Source organism: Anser anser (genome assembly GCF_964211835.1).
Source record: "Anser anser genome assembly, chromosome: 20".
Taxonomy (NCBI): Eukaryota; Metazoa; Chordata; class Aves; order Anseriformes; family Anatidae; genus Anser; species Anser anser.
In genome coordinates this window covers 2,355,724-2,379,520 of record NC_139741.1, presented here as the reverse complement: position 1 = coordinate 2,379,520, position 23,797 = coordinate 2,355,724, and the positions used below count along the sequence as shown (strand labels likewise).

Below are 23,797 nucleotides of genomic sequence, written 5' to 3'. Positions count from 1 at the left end.
GGAGCAAGGCTGGAGGTTAATGCCTCAGACAACAAATGCTTCTTTTTACTCCCAGAAAAGCCTCTTGCTTTGAAAAGGCACCTGGCGCCCATTCTCCACCGCATTTAATCTGCGCTGTTGGGCTAAAAAAAGGGTGTTTGGTGCTGACGCCTCAGTGCTGGCATTAATAAAAATGACTAAAAATGACACTTTGTGTATAATTTTTGGGACCTTCGTTTTTACCCATACACATTGCTTGGTTGGTGCTTGGCTGGTGCTTAAAAAAGGAAAGAAAGGCGTTCTGGTTACTGTCTGAAATGGATGGTTTCTCATGATTGCAGATGAAGTTGAAAAGTCAGAGAGTCATTTTCTTTCAGATCTTTTTAGAAGTACTTTTGTTTGTGCAGCCACATATGTCTATAAATGTGTTATTATTTGTCACACAAAAGGCTGTATTAGTGGTAATAGCCTTTTCTGCATTGTTTTGCTTTTCCCACGTGTGATTCTCACCAGGCACACCGCAAGGAACCTCAGCGAGGCTGGCAAAGCCCCTGCTCGCCAAGGGCAGAGGCTGGCACACAGCACCCTGGGTGGAAAAAGTAACCTCAAAAAGTACAAAAATACAGATCCGGCCTCATTGTGGGGCGTATTTATTTTTTTCCTGGGCTGTATCTCACAGCCACACGCTGCTGTGTGTTGGTGGGTTATCCCAGAGCTAGACATTTACATCACCCCTCTTGGATGCCTGAACTTCTCTGTTTGTCCCCACAGGTGGGAAGGGGTGTCCCAGCCCCAAACTCATCAGTTCTGGGCCAAAACCCCCAAAAGTGCAGCTTCACGTGTGGGGGCCTGGCTGCTCCCCCCTTACACCTGCTCCCCCCTGGAGACAAGGTCAGTCGTTCCTCCTACTTGGGGAAAAATGTTCAAGGGAACTTGCTGAAGAGCTGCCCCACCTGCTGCTGAGGGGCTTTTGCTGAGCAACGTTGCGGAGTTGAATACAACCACCCAGAAACCGAAGATTTATAAGCGATTTTGTCCCTTAATTTGTCAGTGAGAGCTTCGGAGGCAGCTCAGGTGCTCCCAGTTATAAATTTGGCAGAGCTCCCCTCCAGGGGAGCCCCAGCTCCCTCCCGATGGTGTTGCAGGTAAGGATGGCAGCAGTTTTTTAATAGCCTGAAATGCAGATTAACTCCTTAATTTGCTTCGTTTTCTGCCGTTTTGAAGGGAATTGGGTGTTTGCTGCTGTATGGCAGGAGCTGGGTCTGGTCCCCTTGTGACTGATTTTGTTTTACTGCTTTTTCCTTTTCTTTTTCTGTTCTGGCAAAGGGGTGTGTGCCAGGGAACCTCTGATCCCAGCTCCTGCTGCTCTCCTCTCATTGCTCTGAATTGCTTCACTTTGCTAAAAATGTGCAAAGATTTGGGAGGAAATAAACTGAAAAACAGCTAATGTCATTTCTTAAAATTGCCAGTAGCCCCTGTGGTTAAGGCAATCAGGGACCCTGAGAATAAAGTCTCATTAAATGATGGGAACAGATCTTTTAATAGAAAATGCCTTTGTAAAGCCCTGTAAGAGCGGTAACACCTGTGGTTTGCGCTCTGTTTCTCTGATGTAGGGGCATTTCTTGGTTTGGTTTTAGTTTTTCCTCTCCTCTGAGCAGTTTAGCAAATGGTGTAACTTTGCTTACGCTCGGGCTGTTGAAAATATTTAAGCTCTCTTGAAGGAGTAGCTGCTTTGCAGGTATGAATTATGAGAGCTCCACTAATTTCGGTGTTAAATTAGACATTTTCTCAACTGTTTGTCCTATTACCCACCTCTCAGACGGAAAGGCATCGCACGCTCCCCCGGCCCCCTCCCCCTGCATTTCACCGCCAGATATTTGCGAGTTCATTAGTTCACAGGGGTGAGCAATACATCATCGAGCGTTTCTTAATAGTCATCCATTTCAGGACTAATTCTCATCTAAAACGAGCTTTCATTGCATTAAATAAAACTTCAGGTAATTCAGAGAATAATATTTCTCTAATGCTCAGGACCCAGTGAAAGTCTCCAGCCAAGTCGATTCTGTCTAATCACGAGAAGCTGTAGATAAGCAGTAGCAGCGTATGCGTCCCCTCCTTTTTTATTTTTCCTTTTCCTTTAATTTTATTTATTTTAGCAGTGTATCTGGCTGCTTGCTGTGTGGTTCCTTCCCAGCCCTGAGGTGCTCTTTCCAGCCGGGTTGCAGGGGCTGGGGCAGACTGGGGAGCCCCCAGCTGGGCACCCCACGGGTGGGGGGCTGGCTCCTTCACCCTTAGCAGTGCCCAGCAGAGGCTTATTGCCAATAAATGGTGTGATTAACATCTGTTATCCTCATTGACCTCCCTGATCTGTCTTGGACAGCACTCTTCAAGCAGTCAGTGGTCAGCGATCGCATCCTCGCGCGGCAGCGTTAATTACGAGGGGAGCTGCGGGTGGGTGCCCGTCCCGGGGAGCCCCTTCCTCCCGGTGCCATGCGAACAGCAGGATTCTCAAAGGGGCTCTCCCACCGCGACACAATCCTTGGTAAATACATTTTTCTAACGACTGCTGGATCGTAATGAGATTTTTCAGGTCGTTTCCGCTGTCGGAGCGCTCCTGCCTGGCCCACCTCCCTGCCCCAAGTGCTCCGTCGCATCCATAATTCGGAGGTGTGATGTTTGCCCCCCTCTATGTTTTTCTTTCCCTAATGCTGTAGCCAAAACTGAAATGAGAATTCAGCAAAAATAGCGCACAAGACAAATACATAGAGGCCTGTACCTCTGACTTACGACCCAGCACGAGCTTTTATGGTGGTTACTTATTCTCAGAAAATTGATGAAGCTTAAAGCAGAAGCTAAACTTTTAGCCAATATATAGGTGGAATAATATTAAATTCCCGTATTAAAGATCACCATTAACCTGTTTGTTTTTTACTGGGCTAACAGTAAACACAATGGGCTGTGAACAGCGTATTTAATTATTTCAATGAATATTCATAACATACAGGACCCTGGGAGCAAATAAAGACAGGAGGATTTTTCACAGCGATTGGGAGCTTGATATGAAAAAACAGCCTTAAATTCAGAGTGAGTAAAAGGAAATATGTTTGCTCTGTAAGCCTCTAGTTCTGCAGTTGCTCTGTGTATGTCTAAGAGAGTAATGCACCTCTTACTAAGCAATTTGCTGGTGCATCTCTAGTTGTAGATGGACACTGGTATGTCCGGATGACTTTGGTCTTAAATAGTCGAAGCCTCTGGAGCTGGATTATGTGGCACCACGGTGTGCATGGGTAGTGAGGTGCCAAGTGCCCCATTGCTTCCCTAGGCACCAGCCCCTTTTTTTCTACATTTTCATGTGGTGCAATAACTCCAAAGGAGTTTCCTGCATTGTGCCAGATACTCAGGGCACTGGTGAAATTGGATGTTGCAGTAGGGACTACACGGAGACCTGCACGGCTGCTCGTGGAGAGGCCACGAGAGGTGCCAAGGCAGGGAACGAAGTCCTCTGTCCTACCTCATATGTAGGGGCACGTGTACATTTAACCAGTACAGGGAGATAAATGTTACCCAGCTCTCGGTACAGACAATAGGACTGGATGCCATAAAGGGAAGTGTGACTTGTGAATTAAGAGACTTGGTAACTTGGAGGATGATGGTTTAAAATGACTGTATTTTATGGCTAGTTTCTGCCATCTGAGTGATGTTGCATGTATTGGTTGTATTTATAACTTAATAGCTTTTCTCAATTTTATTATACTTTTTATGATACTTGTGGCTTTATGGTACTTCATAATTTTTCTGGGATTCATTAAAGAGGCTGCGGGCAGAGCTCCCAGCAGTGCCAGGGGAAGGCGGCCCTGCTCCGGGCGCACGGCGAGGCCTCGGTCCTGGTGTGCTTTGGTGCTGGCCTCTACCAGCAGCAAGAGAGAAGCATCTATTTAGGTTTAATGTTACACAAAATAAGCTGTTCTCGGCTCTCAGTGTATCCGGAGCAAAGTCTCCTGCCCAGCAAGGTGTGCTGGCAGCTGGACCGCGTTTCTTACCCTCCTGGGTACTCCCCAACCCCTTATGTCCGTGGCAGGGTTAGGGAGATTTGTTCTTTTTCTGAGCTGGTTAAAGCAGCCGTTGCTTCCCAGAGGTAGGGAGGTCTTGCATTTGGAGCAAAGGTGTGTTTTGGCAGCTTGGGTTTGGTGTCCACAGAATTGTGCCGAGTTTTCCTCGGCTGCAGCCCATGCTCCCGCAGGGAGGCCTGAAGGATTTGCTGGATGATTGCAGTTGTTCCAAGGTGTGTTTTTTCAAAAAACTGTAGTCTCTAGGACAAAAATAGCAGCATCTTATTCCTTTTTTTACCCCCTTTCTTTTTTTTTTTTAAAAAAAAAGGCAACCAGCATGAGACATCAACATTTTCAAACAAAAATGCTGCTTGTGTTGTCATTGAAATAGGGGACACCCCTGAGGGCAAGTGCCACAAATTCCCAGTGCACAGAGCCTGGGCTGTGGTCATGCCTGGAACGGCCCTCAAGGAGGGGAAGATGCTTCTCCTGGAGGCAAATCAGGTCGCTTACATATTCCCTGCGGAGTGGGAAGTGCTGGGATTATTATTTTTTTTTTGCATAGTTTAAAACAATTCATTGCCAAATCCCACTTTGGGGAAAATGGGAGACGATGGAGCTGGCTTCCCAAAAAAGGCCAGTGCGATGTGCAGCCCCCATCCCCAGCTGGGGGCCCGGTGGCATCCGACCCTCACCGTGCCTCCTTCGCCCTATTTACGATCCGGGCTGATAACGCGCTCCCCAACTCCAAGCCGCCTTCATTACAGGCTGCTGGTTTGCGGGACCGCAATGCATTTATAATTTTTATTGTTATATCTTTTAATTTTATTTTGCTTTCCTTGCTGTCTTGGAGAAGGGAAGATAGGAGTCCATATTTATTACAGAGCAAACGATCTACCTCTGCGAATGTATGTATCAGTTAATTTAATCTCACCAGTTTTATTTAAACTGTTTTTCCTTCCTTTCTTTACTTCCCTCCTCCTAGCTCTCCCCCTTCTTCCTCCTCCTCTTGGTGCAAGGTGATCAGTTTGTTTGAAAAAAAAAAAAAGCTGGAAAGTAAAACTATCCTGTGCCTTTTATAATCTGTACTGAAAAGGCTTTTTCTGGTTGCTACGGAATAGCTCTGCCTTTCACTGCTTCCGCCCGTGTGCCTCCCGTGGCCCCCAGCCTGATTGACATTTACAAATTACCAAGCTGAGAGTGTTCAATCTTTGACCCGTGTGTTTCTATTCAGCAATGAGTGAGATTTGCAAGCATTTTGTCATATAATTACTGCAAATCCCTTGAAAATTTCCACAACAACGCCTAGATGAATGGTAATTTGTGCAGACAGCCGCTGATGCCTTTACAATGCACTAAGATGCAAAGCAGTCTATTTTTTTTTTTTTACCCTAAGATTTCTGGGGGGAAAAATGTTCTGCATGTGAGCATGCTGTAAAATATTTGGATTGTTAGATTTATTTGCTTACACAGCCTATATTTGTGCTGATTTTATTGTATTGACTGTATGCATTTTTTTCTTCCCATTCTACAGTTTTATTGTGCGTTGGTCATATGCATACATCACCAGCATTGTTCTCCGGGAAATTTATTCCACCTTTCAGCGTGCTCTTGATAGGACTTATTGCATTACTAGTTAAGTGCTGAGATTTGCTACTACAAAGATCTGAAACAGCCTCCTGTAATGTTTATTCACCAGCCGTGGCTGAGATCATATGTTTTCGTAACACTTGGTGTGGCGCGCAGCCGCGTCCTGGCAGCCGCTGGGCTCGGGTGCTGCGGGTGCTGCACACTGGGATGGCCCCGGTGCTCTCCTGGCATCGAGGACCCAGAAGGAGGCAGGTGCCAACACCTGTTGAAATCATAATGTGTACTAGTTTGTTGTTATATGTATTTATTCGCCCCTATATTGCCGTGATGGCCGTGCAGCCACGTGTTGGGCGAGCATGCCCAAGCACCCACGTGGTGCTGCCAGCTGAGAGCGCTGCCCGGAGCTGCTGCCATCCCCTCCAGTGGCCACAGCTCGCTGGGACCCGCAGGGCGGTGCTGGGGGCGATTTGGGGGCACCCAACAGCGTCTGCCCCGCTGGGGGGTGTGCGGGAGGCTGGGTGGGGAGCCCGTGCCGGAGGGAAGGTGCCAGGGTTGTGTGCAGCTGTGAGGGAGGCACTTAGAGCTTGGCCTGGGGGAGTCTGAATTTGTGATCTATATATAGATTTAGAAAAAAATATATATATATATTTTTACCAACAATATTTTGATGGATTTTAGTTACAATAATTCTTAAATTATAATAACTACGTAAAAATAATGATAATTTGCCTTTAAGCAACACTTCCAATTCGTTTGAATAATCTTTTCAGAATTTCCCGTACTGATGCTACAGTGATATATACATATATACATTTATTTATGTGCATGAATGTACACGTTTATATTTATATATATTTGTGTGTTTATTTATGCACATAGACAGCCTACACACCTGCAGCAATGGTCCCGGTGCCGCAGCTGTGGGAAGCTTCGCAGTTTTTTCCTCTCGCAGTGACCTGCGCACCCTGCCTGGCACAAGAACCATGATATACGTTTCCTTGCTGCTTGTTGAAAACCAAGCAGCCTTGCAAGAATTATAATAACCAAATTGCCTGATGTTTGTTATTGCCTTTTTTTTTCTTTTTTTCTTCTGATGGTGGCAGGGTGTCTGGCCCAGCCTCTGCTGTGTGCGTGCCTCGTGGCACCAGGCTGCCCGTACTGGTGGTGGTGCACACTGTGGGGCTGGTTGTGCCGGAGGGTGCAGAAGGAGGGGTGCTCGTCGCTTTGTGAGCAAGGCTGGGGATTTCGGGCGGTGTACAAACCTGCTGGGCTCTCGTGTGGGGTCTGGAGCCCGTGCAGAGTGCTGCTGTGCCACGGGTTTACAAATGGGCACTTGCATGGCAGAGCCCTGCTGGGGCTGAGCGGTGCTGGTGGTGAGGTGGGCCAGGTGCAGGATCTGCAGTGAAAAACACCCTCCGACTCCTACCTGTTATTACTTACTATTACCGTAGTGTTCTGGCCAAGTCAGCCTTGACTGCACTGCAGTATTTTCCCTTCACTGGGGAATTTCCTCCCTTGTCTTTGCAAGTGCTCCTCCCGCCCCACGGCGAGCGGCGGTGAAACGCAGGTGTTGGGCTCTGAGAGCCGTGCGTGCACATTGCTAACACGTGTAACTGAGGCAGTTTTGGGGGTCACTTCTTAATGTTGAGTCCCAGATGGTCATGAGCAGCATGATCGTTCTCCCAGGTGATGGAGAGCGCCGTTACTGGGAGGTGGCTTTGTCTGGCTGTCCCGTGCTGGTGGCCGGGCAGCGTGGATGGACGGTAGCAGGAGCGGGCGGCACAGCTCACAGAGGGGCAGCCCCTTCCCATGCAGTTCTGGGGGCTCACCCTCAGCTTCTGGAAATCCTTTTTGGGGGAAAAAAAATCGTGGGATGGGAAGAGACTCGTTCGATGTGCCTCTCGTAGCACTGTCCGTCTTGAGCAGCCTTGCGAGCACACAGGCAGCAGCGTGCGCTGGGTCACTGTGATGGATCGGAGGAAGAGTTCAGCGACTGCGGTGTCTGAACAAACCGCTCTTGTCATTAGGTTGGAAATGTAATCTCTGCAAAAGAAGAGGCTATGGTAGACTTAGCAAGATCTGTTCACGTTATGGGAATTTAATGCACCTGGTAGAAACTAACTGCAGGTCATCAGTTTTTATTGGCATAGTGCAGACATGCAGTGTGATGAACTGATCTGGCAAAACATTAACCAAGATAAAAAAAAAATAAAAAATAAAAGAAAAATCTCAGATCTGTTTTTTTGTCGTGGCTATCATTGAAATCAGAGTGAATACTGCTCTTCAGGTACTTGTCTGTTCTTCCCCTGTAATTTCTGCTGCTGTGCTGCTGATGTAGATGGGCTTTTATACAGAGTTTGCAGATAAATTTTTGTCTGACACACATCTAGAACTTATATAGTCACCTACTAATTTAAACCAATTTGCCCTAGGTGATGGGTGAATACACTTGAAAATTAAATGGGTCTGATTTAAGCATCCCTCCTCTGAAGCCAAAGATTATATAATTAAATTAAAAGAAAATGTGTTTTATAATAAACTGTATTTCCTCTTGGCAAAATCCAATTTTGAAACAAGATTGTAATATCATATCAAAAAATGTTTTCCCATGGGTATTACCAGTCTATTTCGTTTAATTGTTTTCACCCATCATATTACGAGCTTTCAAAGTAGTGAAATGAGTGTGGTTTTACGAAGAACAAGGGAGAAAGTGGCAGGGAAGGGGGGGGGGGGGGTGAAGAGGGTCCCTTCCTGTGGGGGGTACCCTCTGAGCCCCGGGTGGGTGCCAAGAGCTGGCGCTAGTGGGCTCGGCAGCGTGGTGAGGCCAGTGTGGCTGCACTGCTTGTGCCATGGGAGCCTGGTGCCCGTGGGGTCGTGGAGAGCTGTGGATTTTGGGGGACCTGTGACTGGCCCTCAGCATCCCGGGTTTTCCTTCTCCAGCCATGGGCTGGCATGCGAAGAAACTTAACGAGCCGTGCGATAAAGATTTTGCACTTAAGCAGAAAATATTTAACGCTTTGGGTCTGAACTGCTGGAGCACTCCTTCCCCAGCCTGGCTTCTGGCATTAGTGCTCGGGGCTGGACAACACCAAGGGGCTGGTGGCGACGTTCCCGGCGAGCAGGGCTGGGGCAGGGCAGAGCCCCCTGGGGGGGACCCTGCTGGGTGCCACCGCCCCGTGCTCACCGTGACACTGAGCATCCAAAGCCCCCACGAGGTGCAGCTCTGTGTGAAAGCACGGTACACTTAGAGTGAAATATGAGCCAATTCCACCCGTAATTAATATGCTCATTTTCTTCCATATACGTTTATCCATTCATCTATTGTTCCAGTGCGCCGAGGGCACGGCAAAGGGGGACAGGCATCGCTTTCAGCCTTGCACATCTAATTGAAGCAGCCCGCAGTAATTTGAAGGCAAGGCAATGGCAGCTTTGATGCTCTGACTCCACGTTGATTTGGTAACTCCAAAGTTTTGCAAAAAAGCTTCAATAAAACCTCAGGAGAAGCTCGAGGTACCTGTGCCACCCCTGCTGCACCTCTCCAGTCCAATGCCGACAGCAGGCATGGGGCTGGGACCTCAAACTCCTTTCCACTGCTGCAATCAAAAAAAATCCGTGTTTTCCCCCAATTTAAGGGACGGCCACGTCCCTGTTTCTGGGCTCTGGAGGGGTGTGTGCTTAGCTGCAGCTGGTGAGAGCCAGCCTGCTCTGCAGTGTGCCCACGCACCCTGTCCCTATCCTGCTCCTCCTGCAAAGCGCCCTTTTAGAGGGGGAAATGAAATTACGCACAGCCAGGGGACGCTTCCACCTTAATAAATCCTCAGCAATTATCAGTTGTCTGCTCTTGGTCTCTGAGAATAAGGAGGACTTTGTGATCCACGTTTGGTGTCCCAGCAAAGGGACAGCAGCTGGCTGTGGTAGCAGGAATGGTCACGAGTCCCTCGTGCCAAGTTACTCAGTTTTTTTCCTTAGAAGACCCCGGTTATGATTTTCTAGTGATGGCAGTGTGCATGTCGTGTTTTGCCCTACGTGCCTTGGACTGAAGCCTTTGCCTTGACCTTGTGGCATGTGGTCCCACAGGAGCTGGCTTTGGTGTCCCCACAGCCACGTGTGGGACCGCGTGGTGCCACCCTGCTTCCTTCTGTGTCACGTCCCATCAGACAAATCCCCCTCCCCGCTGCTACAACTTTCCAGGAATTTCTCGATGCGGCCTCCCCAAAGCCAAAGAGCATCTCCCCTCAGTGCTGGCTGCTCCTGGGCATGTGCCGTGAGCTGGAGCCCCCCAAAACCCAAGCCTTGCTCGGGGCACGCAGGGAGCATCGCTCAGTGGCGTGGCGCTTCCCGGGCTCTGCCGCGCTCGACGGCCTCATTAAATCCGCCAGAGCCTTTATCGGGGACAAACCCGTCGACTTTCTGGGAAAACGTTGATTAAAGCAACAGCGAGCAGGAGTTGAAAGGCTAATATTATCAGTTTTAGCTCGCTGGGGTGGTGTTTGCCCGAGGTAAAACAAGCGAGGCGCGCAGAGCGGCGCTAAGCGCTGCTGCGCCCAGGCTGCCCGGGCTGCGGGGCCGGGGCTGGGGAGGGGGCTTCGGGGGGAAGCGTTTTCCGCGGCGTGCAACCGCTGTCAGCCATTTTAGGTTTCTGAATCCTATTTCCCTGGTGCTTCCAAGGGAAGCTTTTGGGGGAGTCCCCAGCTAAAACTGAAATTTGCATTTAAATGGAGTTTTTTTCTTTTTTTTTTTTTTTTTTAATGAGCAGGATGCATGGGAGACTAAGACTATTAGGTTTCCTTGTGGGAGAGTACAGAATTCTCTCACCTTTTACTTCCCACCCCCCTCCCCAGCCCCTTTAATGCACACTTTAAATTAGACATTAAAAAAAGGGAATGGTGCGTCTTTAAGGAGGATATAATCATAAACAAATAAGTCTCGTTGCCCTTGCAGCAGAACTAATCTTCCCTCAGCTGAGCTGTGATATAGATCAGTAACAAGAGCCACGCGCAGGGGGTTCCTTTGAAATGCATAATACCTCCTCGTATAAATTGGAGTTGGTGTGATGGAGCTGTGAGATGACATATTGTGGCATGACCCCTCTCTACTGATTGTGGGTGAACCCTGCAAAGGTAAATCTAACACGGCGCACACATCAGACAATTTCATTTTCATCACCCAGGGACAAAAACATGGCAACAGAATCTTTTCAAATGATAATCTGCATGCTGGGCGGAATATTTTCCCTCCTTCCTTCCTCTTTTTTTTTTTTTGCATGTTCAATTCATGATGTAGGTGAAAGGAATTATAAATTGCTTCCAAAGTTCATTCATTCCCTTCTTCCCATTCTTCCCTTTCTTTTCCTCCTTTTGCTTTTGCTTTTGTTCTCTCTCCCTCTCTACCTTTCTCCTGTCTTTGTTTCCTTTTCTCTTTTGAGGAAAAAAAAAATAGGGAGAAAGTTTGGCATTGTGTGTGTGTATGTGTGTAACTGATTCATTCTTCTCATCCCCTCGGGGACATTCCAGTAATAATGATTTATAGGAGTGCAAAAATCTATGCTCTCGCTGTTACCAACTAATATCTCTCCTACCCTCCAAAAAGGGAGTTTTCTTGTAGAAAGCTCTCTCCGCATGAAACCTCTCCCCTGCTTCTTTCCACTCCCCCTTTGCCTTTCTGTGTGTTTCCATTCAAGTCTCAGGAGCACTGAGCTGGCGTGCATCGTACCGACGGGGAATACGTCGTCCTGCAAAGTGGCATCTCACCTAGAACTGGTTACAATTGACTAAAATGATGCTGTATCTGTTCTTTGTTCTTCTCTCCAATGGTTTTGTGTTGTGCTCTGTTCTTCGCAGGCTGAGAACAGTTTAGAAAAATCCCCCTTCATGTGCTATCTCTAATTTACCAGAAACCACTCTCCCCACAAATCAGTGTGCCTGCAAGCCTCACGTCACCGCGAGGCGCCCCCGGCGTTGCTGGTCCCAGCCCGAGGTGTCGGTATTGGGACAGCCAAATCGATCACCCCGAGCAGCACCGAGAGGCAGAGGAGAGCTGAAAAGTCGGGCTCGGAGGTGGCCTGCAAAGCCCCGGTGAATACATGCCAGCCCTGCTGCAAAGTCCTCCTGTCTGGCCAGTTTATTCCTATTAATCAGGAATATTAATGACCTGTTCTGTCCGTCAACACGCTGGCAGTGCCCCGGTCTGGCTCCCATTTCTGCAGGACCTCTGTGCCCGCTCCCGTGAGTACCCCACTGCCATCTCCTGCCTTCGCCCTGCGGGTTATCAGCCGGCTCCGGTGGGAGCAGCCTTTGGGGTGGCACGGGGCGTGTGTCCCATAGCAGAGGGTGCTGCTGGGCGCACCATCCTCACCCGTCTGCATGTGCCCCAGAGGGGAGTGGGGCTGGCACCTGGGTGCTCGGTTCCCTAATGGCCATGGCTATGGACAGCCCCAGTGTTTGTCTGTGCCTCGGTTTCCCCATCACCATGGTATAACCCTGAGATTTTTCTAGTTTCCTTCCCAAAGTGGCATGAAGCACTTGGTGAGCTCAGGAGCTGCAAATGCCTCCTGCCTTGTGGGGGATTTCTGTAGGTGCAGGGAGACCCAGATCCCGCTCGGAAGGGAAAAACCCAGGTGCTGCACCTCCAACCACTGCTCTTCGTGTAACCAGGCCTTGCACAGGAACAGGCAGCCCCAGCCAACACTGCCGGAGCATGGTTTGCAGCAGGAAGGCTTAAACCTGCGCCCAGATTAGGGCCATCACGGGCCCCTAATCCCGTCACCGCCTGCGCGTCCCTGATGCCGAGTGACACGGCGATTGTGTGCGCGGGGGAGCGACGCGGAGATGAGTTTGTCGGTTCCACCTAGCGTGATTGCCATCTTCTCCTCGCCGAGGAGAGGAACGAAATTGAAGGAGAAAAGGTCAGAGAGACCTGGTCATCCTCTCCCCTTCTCCCCAGCCGCTCGCTCCTCGGGATGGAAACGAGAGATGACAGCTCCCCGCGCCGCTTGGGATGCGGAGTAAAGCGAAAAGGGAAGCGTCAGCGCAGGGCCAGGCGGCGAGGAGCGCCGCCTGTTAGCAACGCATCTCCACGGCGTGGGGTCCTGGTGATTGTCCCTGGCGTCTGCCAGCACCAAAGTGACAGTGACAAGGTCTTTGATTAGAAAGAGGCCCCGCCACGTCCTCCCTGCCAGCGCCGCGGGCTGGTGGCACGTCGCCCTCTGCCCGGCGTCCCTGCCGATGGCCGCAGGGGGGGCGGCTGGGGGAGGGCTTTTTGTCCTCTGTGGCCACCTTGGTGGAGACGGGTCTCAGTTCAGGCCCAGGAGACTCTCCTGAGAGCATTTTTTTTTTCCCTTTTTTTTTCTTTCTTTTATTCAATTTTCCCCCACTGTTAATAGTTTTTTCCAAGGAGGAACCACAATGGAACAAGTGATCCTCCTCCTCGTGATTTCTGTGGGAATCAGCACCCACCTTTTAAATCCCAGGGCCTGTGTTAGCAAGCCTCTTTGCGTTGACTCCCCTGGAGACATTTCTCATGTAAAGAGCACCTTACGAAGTGGTGCCGTTGGAGAGAGGCTGCCTGAAGCGGGCGAGGTGAGAGCCTGGTCGCAAAGCGGGACGCAGCAGGGTACGATGGCAGGCAGGGTATTTCCATGGCAGTGTATTTACAACTTTTCCCCAACTGCCCAGAATGTCTTTAATGGGCCACATGGGACTTTTTTTTTTTTTTTTTTTTCAAATATGTGTCAGTTTTGTTTGGGCTCTTGTGCAGCGAGCATGCCGGAGCTTTGCAGGAGGTCGGTGTGCTCCGCGGTCAGGATCCCCTGGGAGCTGCAGGGCCCTCCTCGCCCGCCCGGGTGCTGCTGTTCCCCTGCTAAGCCGTACCATTAGAGATTTTAAGATAAGGTGCTTTTGTTTCTCGGCTCTGTCTGAGCTACCGTCTGAACTGATATGACCGGCCTAAGGTTAGGATAGGAATTTGTTACAAGTTCCCATTTCACCAACGTGTCGCCAGTCAAATAGCCTCCCTCGGCCTGAGCCTATTTACTCTCTCGGGGATCTATTTTTAAAAGTTATTAGCAGATTACTGGTTTTCTATCAACCTCAGGCACCAATCTCCCAGTGACACCATTGTGCTTTAATAAGGTGCATTTGATAATCCTCGGATAAAGGCAGGGGAGGTGGGGGGAGAGGAGGGACCCTTGCACCGATCCCTCCAAGGGACGTGGGCCAGAAAAGGGTTAAAGACACTCGTGTTTCTAAATGGCTGAACTACTGTATGTTGTAGTTTTCAACTGCAAATCATCTTTAATAGCAGACATCACGGGATGGCTCATTACATTAAGCTATTTTTCATGCTATCTCCTGTAATATCCTTTAATCCAATGCGTTTCAAATCACCTCAGGCTAAAATAAGAGACATAGCGATGTAATAGCCTAGTGTATTAGTGGGTTAATTGCCCTGTTGTACTCTCTAGTAGATATCTCTGGAATGAGTTCTATATTAATTGTAAATTGCTTAATACATTTAACTCCTTGAGCAGCTCGGCCCCGCGCTGGGTCTTCAACGGACGCTCAAAGTTGGGGGCTGCGAGCAGAGGTGGCGTGGCGCCGGACACGCTTCCCATGCACCATGTGATGAGCAACAGACACCTGAAAATGGGGGGAAATCAGCAGCTTTTGGCAGTGGAGAGGCCTGGCTCCAGCCTGCACCTCCTGGCAGCGCCGTGCTCATGGCCAGGGCTGGTGGGGAGCTGTGGTGCCCAGGGCTGAGAGCGGGGCTGTCCCCAGCGGGGCGGCCGGGGTGGGGGGGGAGAAGGTTTCAATAATATGTAAGGTTTCAGTCTGTCGTCTTGCTGCTGGGGAAGACGAATGAAATGCTCTGCAGTGCTGTCACGGGATGCGGCAGCGGTCACGGACACGCATGGCTTTCAGAGTGTCGCCCGTAATGCGCAGCAGCTAGTTTTCTGAAATTACTTTTGTAGCACTAGGCAGACGTGACCGCAGATTTGCAGTCACTTTCCTGAAGATTGGAACATAAGTGTCAGCCGGCTGGCAGAGGGTAATGTCACTAATTTCTTTGGATTGCTCCCAGTTTGTGCCAGGAGGGTTGGAAGATGGAGCAAGCAGAGCAGAGGTTGGAGAGGGCCGTGTCATGCGCAGGTGAGGCATTCCTTATTCATTTCCTCGGGGACATTCTGGTTTCTAAAAGTCCTGACAAAAAATGCTGCTGCAAATTTAAAGGGAAGGCACAGAGTGGGAGCGCAGAAAAGCTCTGTGCTTTGGAAATTCAGGAGAAAGTCGTTCCTGACTTGCCACCTATTGCTTAAACCCAGCTGTGCACAGCAGCAGGGTGGCAAGCACCTAACCCGTGTGCCTGGAAGTCGTGGCCACCTGCGCTGCCTCCTGGGCTGAGCACCTCGGCACGGTCCCAGTTAGAAAAGTGTACGTATAAAGGCCTTGCGTACGGAGACTTGCTTGGAAATTTAGCCCGAGTAATGCTATTTGTCCCTTGCAGGGTACAGAAGACCAGCGAAACAGGCTCCACATGCTCACTGGGAGGAGGCGAGGAAAATCGGCTCTTGCTCAGTTGAAGTCAAGCAGAAATGACCCTGGAAATCAGCACCCTGCTCAGCAGCCTCTGCTACAAATGCAGCAAAGCCGAAGGCTGCCTCGCTCCAGTCCCACTTAGGCAATTCTGCAGGAAGGTAACGGCACTGACTCCAGCCGAACGGCTCCAGATTTATAGCTGGCAGGTGAGGAGGAGCCAGGCACACAGGTGATCCTGCTCGAGCGCTCCCTCACCTGTTAGCAGCTCCTTGCATTTACACGAATATCTACCTTGGGCTAAAAGAAATGTCATCCCTCTGTTTTGAGATGTAATACGAAGGTATCTGAGGGATATCTGAATGCAGTGGTCTAGCTTGTAGAGGAGTGTTTCTGTGAACGTGGGGAGCCGGTAAGTCTTTGAAGGAAAGACACCCCGTGCTTGGGGTGCTGGAAAAAAAATCCATCAAGTCATTCTCTATCTATAAAATAGGTGGTAATGCAATCTGAGCTTAATTTTGATGGCACACTGTACTTCATAACAGTGACAACACCTTAAAAAATGTAATGAAAGGGCCTGATTTATTACTGAAATAATCCATTTAGCACTCCAATAAATAAAGGGAGAAAATACAACCAATGTTTCGGGAGAAGGGAAGAAAAGTGAGAGAAAAATTGCAATGCATAGCAGTTTTCTGTAGACGCATCCAGAGACTGTGGCCACGTGTTTTGGGGTTGATTATTTTTTGGAAGACAAATATCAGTTCAAAGCTAGGTTTGGGGTTTAGACCTGGTGTCCACTCTTTGTGTTTAAAATACCAGCCTTGTGGCTCAGTGCCACAAGGACTGGTTTTGACTGGCAAGGGGGAGGAGAAAACCCTAATGTTCAGCCTTGCAAATATTTGATTTTGAATATGCTCTCGTAGCAGTTATTAAGTGCAAAGCAAACATATTTTCCCCTCATGCCAAATTTGTTTTAATAACACGACGTTACTTCTGCAAATGTCAGCTCCAGCCTCTCTGCGTTTCAGTGGCACTCGGCCCGTGGTGAAGACTGGCATGTTTTATACTCCCTCCGCATCGCTTCTATTAATCTGTTTAATATGCTGGCGGCGGCGATGACAGCAGAGGCAATAAAACCCCCGCGTGGCTGGTGTTTGTGCTCAGGTACGGCATCCGGAGCGGCACGCTGCAGCGAGGAGCTGCCATCTCTGTACTCAGGGAGATAAACTTTGTTCAGCAGGACGAGCTGACCGAGGAGGGTGCTGGGCTCCGTTGCCAAAAGCCCGAAGGCCACGTTGGGCCAAGAGCAGCAGTGGTTGGTGTTGCCTCAGGCAGGGTTTTGGGGCTGTGCGTGCCCCGTAAAGGGGAGCTGGGGGGGCTTTAGGGGATGAGGCAGCCCCCAGGGTGGCCTCATCCTGCTTCTCATGGCGAGCGTGGCCCTGCACATCCCCTGCACCGCGGGCAGCACGAAGCCACAGCTCGGTGGCACCGTTCTTGTTCCCACCATGCCGGAGGCAGGCGGAGAGGCTCTGGATGAACCCCAGCCCGCAGGGAGACGTCGCGTCCCCACCTCCCTCTGCGCATCAGCTGCATGCAGCCCCTCCGATCATTACACTGAATAGGGAGAAAAATGAAGGGAGAAAAAACAGACAGCTCCTGCTGCATGGTTCTCTTAAAAAAAAAATGTTTTTTTTGGCTGCGTGGCCTCAGAGCAACCTCCGCCGGCGGCTTCGTCCCTCTCACCCGTGCCAGGGCAGCCGAGGCCGGAGGAATGGCTGCGCCCCGTGCCGGCCCGGCGCTAATTGGCCTGTTTGTTTGGCAATAAGTGATTCCTGCCTGGCGTGGGGCGGATTGTTTTTCACACCATTAAATGAAGTTCTGCTGTATTGATCCCTGTTTTTCCAATTTGAAGCCTGAAAAGTGATGAAGACATTTTCTTGTTTTCTCATGTACTTTTCCCCCAGTTCATTTAGGTGACCTGTCTTTAGTTCCTTGCTCTGCTCGCTGTAATTGCTTCTTCAGAGTAATGCTGCACTGTGAGCGCCGTACTGCAGCCCGGGTACGTTTTTATGGAAGGATGAAGGAAGGCGAGGTTGAAGTCATCAACCAATATTAACTGTGGAAGGTTTGTCGCAAATGACATCTCAATAGCAGTGTGTCTGTGCCTGCTGCTGGAGCCTCAGTAAAACAGTGCCGAGGATGAGGGCAGGACCACGGGACAGCTTTGTCTCTCCAGGCTGCTTAATATTTTGCTTAGGAGCTGGAAACACCGTGGAACGTTATTTTTCCTTGGGCACAGATATCATCATTTGTGTTCCCTGCACCTTTGGGAAAAACTTAAATACTTGGATGTTTGCGTGAGGTTTTGCCAGGGTTTTGTTGAGCATTAACCCATGGGGGGATTTTTTTCGAGGAGAGATCAGTAGAGTGGGTGCTGAACTTATGGTTACGTGGCAAGTTTAATTACAGAGGGAGCAATGGTTGCTCCAATGCGGTCTCACTTGCAATGAATTAAAGTATGAGGTCTAACCCAAGTGTCTATACACGGGGAGGCTCTCAGTGACTTCGGCAGGCTCCAGACGTGCAGCCTTTACTGACGGCAGCAGCCCAAGCTGCAGTGGAGCCTGGGGAGTTGAAGCAAGGCTGGGATTTTTGCCCATATACCCGAGCTCTGAAGTGGACAGGGAGTCCTGAGACTCCGCGATGCACCAGGATTTCTGCTCACCATTGTTTTGAGCTGAGGGGTTGGCAGCACGGAGTCGGTCCTGAGCCTGGAATTCATCCTGGCAAGAGCAGGGTCCGGAGCCCACGGGCGCCCTGGGTGCGGGAGGGCAGCCGTGCTCGGGGCCTCTGCAGAGTCCGGGCGACAGAGCCCAGCTCGATGTGCACTTATTAGGGAGATGATTAATCTATTTGTTTTGCATTGCTGCTATTATTATTATGCGCATAAGCCTGAATTATGTAAGAACTTTCCTGCAGAAATTGTGTTTGCTGGCTGCAAGCACAAAATAAAGAAGAAAATTCTTTCCCTTAAATATTTCTAGCTATATGGATAGAGAGTGCTGGGCTTTTGGGGGCAGGATCTCTCCTTTGTGCTCTTGGCATCTACTGTCATGAGGTCCCTGCTCCTAACCAGCCTTGCAAAGTGTTGTTACAATACCAAATAATCTATAAAATAGACAAGAGATAGGGAAAGGAATGCAGTAGAAAAGGAAACTTTTGTCAATATATTATTCCAAGAATAGCAAAAAAAATCCATTGTGCAGTTTGAGAACATGGTGCCACGCAGACATGCGAGGGCAAATCTTGGAAATAATGTCCCTTGGATCTGAATGACATGGTGCATTTCAAAAAGGTAACTGCACTAGGCATAGTAAGTAGCAGAAAATACATGGACAAGGAGGATTTCGTAATTTCGTTCTCTTCCCTCCAATTGTAAAATCCTCAGAAAGAGGGTAAAAATTAGTAAATGGGGTAACTTGTAGAAATAACTGATCTGTTCATCACCTACACAATGAGAGTTTTTTTATTTTATTTTTTATTGTAAACTACCTTATGACAATTGGTGATAAAAGAGCCGAGCCATTCAAAAATCCATTTTAATAAAACACCGTATGACCTCATAGATATGCATAGGATTTAGAAATAACATGGATTTTAATGAAGGTACTTGAAAGGTATGGTGCCATATTGCAATTTTATGGAAGATCTTAGATTAATGAAATTAAACGTGAACTGCATTGTTTAGATGATGAACTTAAGGTCATATCTGCAGCATTTGAAAGAGAAACCTTGAGTGGAGGGTGTAGAATCATTGATTTAGACCCTGGTAGACAGCTGAATAGCAAGCATTGAAGCATGAAGGTAAATTCCCATATTTCATTGTTAGAAGGTTAGCTGGTGGCTGCCAGCTTTTCAGTGATAATCACCAACCAATTCCACCCTGTTTCAAAAAAGATTTTGCCTTTGTGTGCTAAGACACTTTTAAAAACCATTACTGTTCAAAGCAGGGGCACAGTGTTTAAAGAGAAGCTATTTCTGCAAAATATAGGATAGCAATGAGTTGATGCTGTCCTTGGATAGCGATGCTATTAAGTTCATTAGGATCATCATCCATTTAAAATGCTTATAAGGAGAATTTAGACTGTTTGCTGTAGACGCCAGAGGCACCTCCTCCTGCAAGTCATAACTACATGTCACCAGTAATTAGCTCTTTTCCTTCCTTAGGATGGCTTATAAGACAATGGCCCTTTCAGGTTTAAGTACCGTTTTCCTCCCCAGACACACACACACATGCACCCACACACAGAGGGGATGAACGCATGCACGTGCACATATGTTAAACTAATAGACATGAATTTGTACAACAGGAAAATTGCAAGGAATGAAATCCTCAGGCCTTAAGAATAAGTGATAATGGAATGATACTGCCAATTACTGCTTGAGAACAGTGTTGTCACAGGGAACAGCTCATGGAGATGGAAGGATGAGGGGAGGAGAGAAGGTTCCCTTTTGACAGTTTGCTGTTAAAGGGAATTTGTCAAGGATGTTAAAATTAGATCTAACTGGGCCAGATCCTCAGATGACATAAATCAGCCTGTAGACTTCAAACCACGAGCTGGCCACATATTCCTCTTTGTTCTTCCTTCATCTTTATTATCTGCATCATAACACTGCCTGTGAGCTGCAATGATGCTTTGAGCTCCATTGTCTTAGCGCTGTACAGACGCAGTGAGAGAAGGTATTTCCCTGCTTTCACCTGCTCTGGGTAGTGCCTTTTATTACTTATAACATCCACAGGTTTTACAAATCCTACGTAATTGCGGGAGATGGGGACCTCGTCTAGACTAGGATTTGGGCTGTGATGTTAGTATCTGTCAGATCTGTATGAACTGACCCGTTTTCATTGTGGGCAAGACGAGCTGCTTTCCACAAGGGCAAAGTGATGGAGTTGCCTTTAATGAGTGCTGTTGCATACCGGAGTGAGAATACTGAGGTGGGAACCCATCATCCTGCACCCAGCCCCGCTGATCGCAATACGGCAGCGCTCAGAGGCGGTGTTTAGCTTCAGGATCAGCCACGTACCTCTCATGGGCAGATGAGAGGGCAAACCCAAAGAGGATCCTCTCAGATGGGAAAAGATCCTGCAGTTCCATGTACAATCTCTTCCAGCCTGAATTTTTGGCGTGCTGAGCTAAACTCTGCCACATCATGAAAACTGTCTGAAAGCTGCCAGTAAGGAAATTAGGCAAGAAATAGTGTTAGATAATGGTTGTAAATGCATTATGATCATTCCTTTCATTAGAAACTTCCTTGTTTTCTCCCTGACGTACACCAGGAAACAGCTTGCATGTGATTTATTTGTGTGTGTTTGGGGAGGAGAGGCAAAGGGAATAAAGTCTAAGCCATTAGGTGTTTAAAAAGGCAGTTGGGAGATTTAGGGACACGATGCTTATTAAAATAAATAGAAGCTGTGTGTCTAAGTCCCCTGGTCATCCTTGAAAATCATGTCCCTCATATTTATCTGACAGTCAATTCCAAATAGAGCACTGCCTATTGCATCTCCAGCGTGCACCTCAGTGCAATGGGACATTAAAACCAGCTGATGCAGGATCATAAGGGGGCCAAACCCAGCTGTATGCCATCTACTGCCTAATGTTCTGAGTAAGGAGAGAATATAATGGTATAGAGCATCTTTCTGGGAAGCTCGCTATAGAAAAAAGTCCAAGTCCCCCAGATGTTCAGGGCAGCTGGCTCCCTCTGCCTGTCCCAGAGGTCTCGGCTATGTGCAGGGCTGGGCTTCAGACCCACTCGCCCCGCGGTGTCCAGTTCTGCGGAGCGGATTTGCTGAGCTTTTAATAGATTCACAACTTTCCGTCCCGTTGTAAATCTTCCAACAAATATTTTTTCATTTTTAAAAGAAACTATTGGCATTGGCCACTTCAGAAATGCTGACCCATTAAGTCTAAACAGGGAAGTTAGGGCGTGTTAAATATCAATTGATTATAAAACCCATATTAATTGATGTTTAGCAGCCCCACTAATGGAGAGGAGCTCATTACATAGCAGTTAACCCTCAATGCATATATATTAAATAATCAATTAGTATTTATTTAACATACAATAACTTCCCTATTAGGGCTAAATTAAAAGCCTCTTTATGGAGGCCCTGCAGAAAGCGCTGCATTGTGCTAACCTGAAGCCAGGCATTTGCATTAACAGCGTGAATCTTCGGTGCCCCCCAAGATCCTTTAAAGTGGTAAGTGAAGCCCTGGAAGGGCAGTGCTCCTTCCATCACCTGGCCCTAGGAAGGGGCCTCAGCCCCGGAGCTGTGTGATGGAGCATGAAAGAAGCGTGGTTCACGTAAGCGTCTGTTCGACAGAGCCGTGGCAAGAACAAACAAAGCTCCTGCCGGCTCTCCTGCAGCACAACGTGTTCTGCAGGCAGATCCCGCTCCCAAGAGGGGCCAGGCTGAGAGGAAAGGCAGGCAAGAAGAGAAAGTCAGAATTTCCCCTTCAAAACAGATGGAAAAGGTTGCGCTGCCCTCCCCAGCCTGGGCAGGGTGACCTTGCCGTGCATGCCTGGTGCCTGGCCACCATCCCGTGCCATCGGGGTACCACTTGCCCCGTTGCAGGCAGACCACACGGTGTCAATTTTACCACATCAGCCTGCTCTGGTCACTGGGTTTGTTCTTCTTCCGTCCATCCCCTGCCCGTCACTCCGGTAGCACAGCGCTGCTGCCAAATTCCTCGGGGGCAGCACGCGGCGGTGGCTGCAGGCGTGGGCAAGGGCTGGGGAGATGCTGGCTGGCAGCTGAGCCTCGTTTATGCTCCTGCGCCCGCCCAGTGCAGAATGCCCTCCGCTGACACACTTCACAGCCTGTAAAAATGCAGTTCTAACAACGCGCTACCTTTATGAGCAGAACGGTCAGTTAAAACTCCTCCTAAAGGGTAGGGGGTGTGGGACTAAGCAGAGAAAGGTGAGTCGGGTTCCTCCGGAATAAGCCAGTGCCAAAAAAGCGTGGGGCTGTGGGAGGGGGAAAAGACTGAGAAAAGCTTTGGCAGTGTGTACCCAGGGCTGTGTGCCTCCTGGGGGGGCCGGTTCAGCTCAGCCCCCCTGGGGAAGAAGGGTCTGGAGCTCCCCGGCCAGGAGGGCACTTGGTGCAGAGATGTTGGGGCTGATGTGGTCCTGGTGCAGGGCCAGGGCAGGGAAAGAGGGGGACTGACAAGTGAAAGACCTTTAAAGTAGAAGTAAAGTATTTTTGAGTGCAAAAAAAAAGGAAAGGAGAACAAGGAGAGAGATGGGCAGACAGCGAGGCAATATAGAAAGCAAAGAGGTGGCACGGCCGGGTAATGGAAATAGGGCAAACTGGGGAGCTCGGAAAAGGCACACGCAAACTAAATTGCAGAAAATAAGTCTCTCCTGTGTTATGTTGTGAGCTGCCATTTACATCAGTGTGGCGCATTGACTATAGGCAAATAGATTTACACCAGACAGAGATGGGAGTAAAGGGCCGACAAGGAAGAGTAAAGCACAGAGCAATTCTGTTTTCCTTGGAGCCTTGGTGAGTTTTATATTTGGGTCTAATAGGCCCAGAACCTATTTGGAGTTGAATTATATCACCCCCATCCTATGAAATAATCTGTTTTCTGGTGGGGGAGAGCTGGGAAATCAAGCAGCTTCTCCAGAAGTCAATTTTGGTTCTCAAAATGGAGCCAGCTTGAGAAATTGCCATTGATCCACTTCTGAACTTGGAGCAAATTTCCATAAAAATAATCAGATGCTCCCAGCTGCCGGAGTTTGTAAGGCTGTGTGCTTCACTGGGTGGGATGGGAGGGCTGGGAGAACGGGGGCTGAGCAGGCATGGTTTCGAGTTCCTCCTCTTTGCCATACAAAATATGAATTGGGAGCAGAAGGAGGGCATGGGAGAAGATGTTCTGATCACCCTCTTGGGAAAAATAAACAAGCAAATGAAAACAAGTTGTTTGGCCTAATCCTCCGCTGATGGAAAATGGAGCTGCCCTATTAGCCTTAAAAAAAAAAACAAACTTGATCCATTCAGGTTCCTGAGAGGAACATGCAAGGATCTGTGAATAACCCATGAATGTGGCTTGACTGAGCGCTCTGGAAACTTGGGGAACTGTGATGCTGACAGAGCTGGGTTCATTTTATATGTGCATGGAAGGAAGGGGGTGTGTGCCCCCCCCCCCAAAGCCCTGCCTGCCCCCTGGAGGGAGAGCCCCAGCCCAAAAAGAGTTTTATTGAGAAAATGTCATTGTATTTCACGCCACCTTTGCTTTCCAGCTCTGCTGTGGAGTAAAATTCAAGCATGTGCCAGCGCCTGCCCCTCCTGAAGCTCAGGGAGGACTTTGCTGTTTGCCGTTCACTGCAGTAGAAAGGGACCTTCGTGGTCTTTTCCCTCCAAGGACAGCACCAGTCACTTGAGCAGTGATGGTCACCTGTATTCACAGGTGTATGATGTATTTTTAGCACCTGCAATAAATTACTTCTTTTTTCCTTACAGCTTCTGGAAACATTCCCAGTCCCTGGCTTATTCATCAGGACTGTTAGATTGCTGCTGCTGAAAAGAAGGAAGTACCTTTTTTTTCCTTATTATTTATTAGCATATAGCATAGTGTGAGGGAC

The 23,797-nt window shown here is 48.8% G+C and overlaps 2 long non-coding RNA genes across 5 annotated transcripts; both read left to right on the top strand.

Moving 5' to 3' along the window:
• The first annotated feature begins 306 nt into the window (after positions 1–306).
• Positions 307–23,307, top strand: LOC310884362. 4 transcript variants are annotated; one of them, XR_014574188.1, is made up of 6 exons: positions 307–1,124; positions 11,459–11,842; positions 12,127–13,195; positions 14,697–14,764; positions 15,120–15,357; positions 16,180–23,307. It is a non-coding gene; the product is annotated as an uncharacterized lncRNA (long non-coding RNA). The 4 variants fall into 4 exon arrangements; XR_014574191.1 differs by having other exon boundaries at positions 1,107–1,124; positions 11,512–11,842; XR_014574189.1 differs by lacking the exons at positions 11,459–11,842; positions 12,127–13,195 and adding an exon at positions 2,360–2,521 and having other exon boundaries at positions 312–1,124.
• On the top strand, positions 4,431–6,545 carry LOC310884364. The gene is made up of 2 exons (XR_014574194.1): positions 4,431–4,936; positions 5,563–6,545. It is a non-coding gene; the product is annotated as an uncharacterized lncRNA (long non-coding RNA).
• Positions 23,308–23,797: the final 490 nt, after the last annotated feature.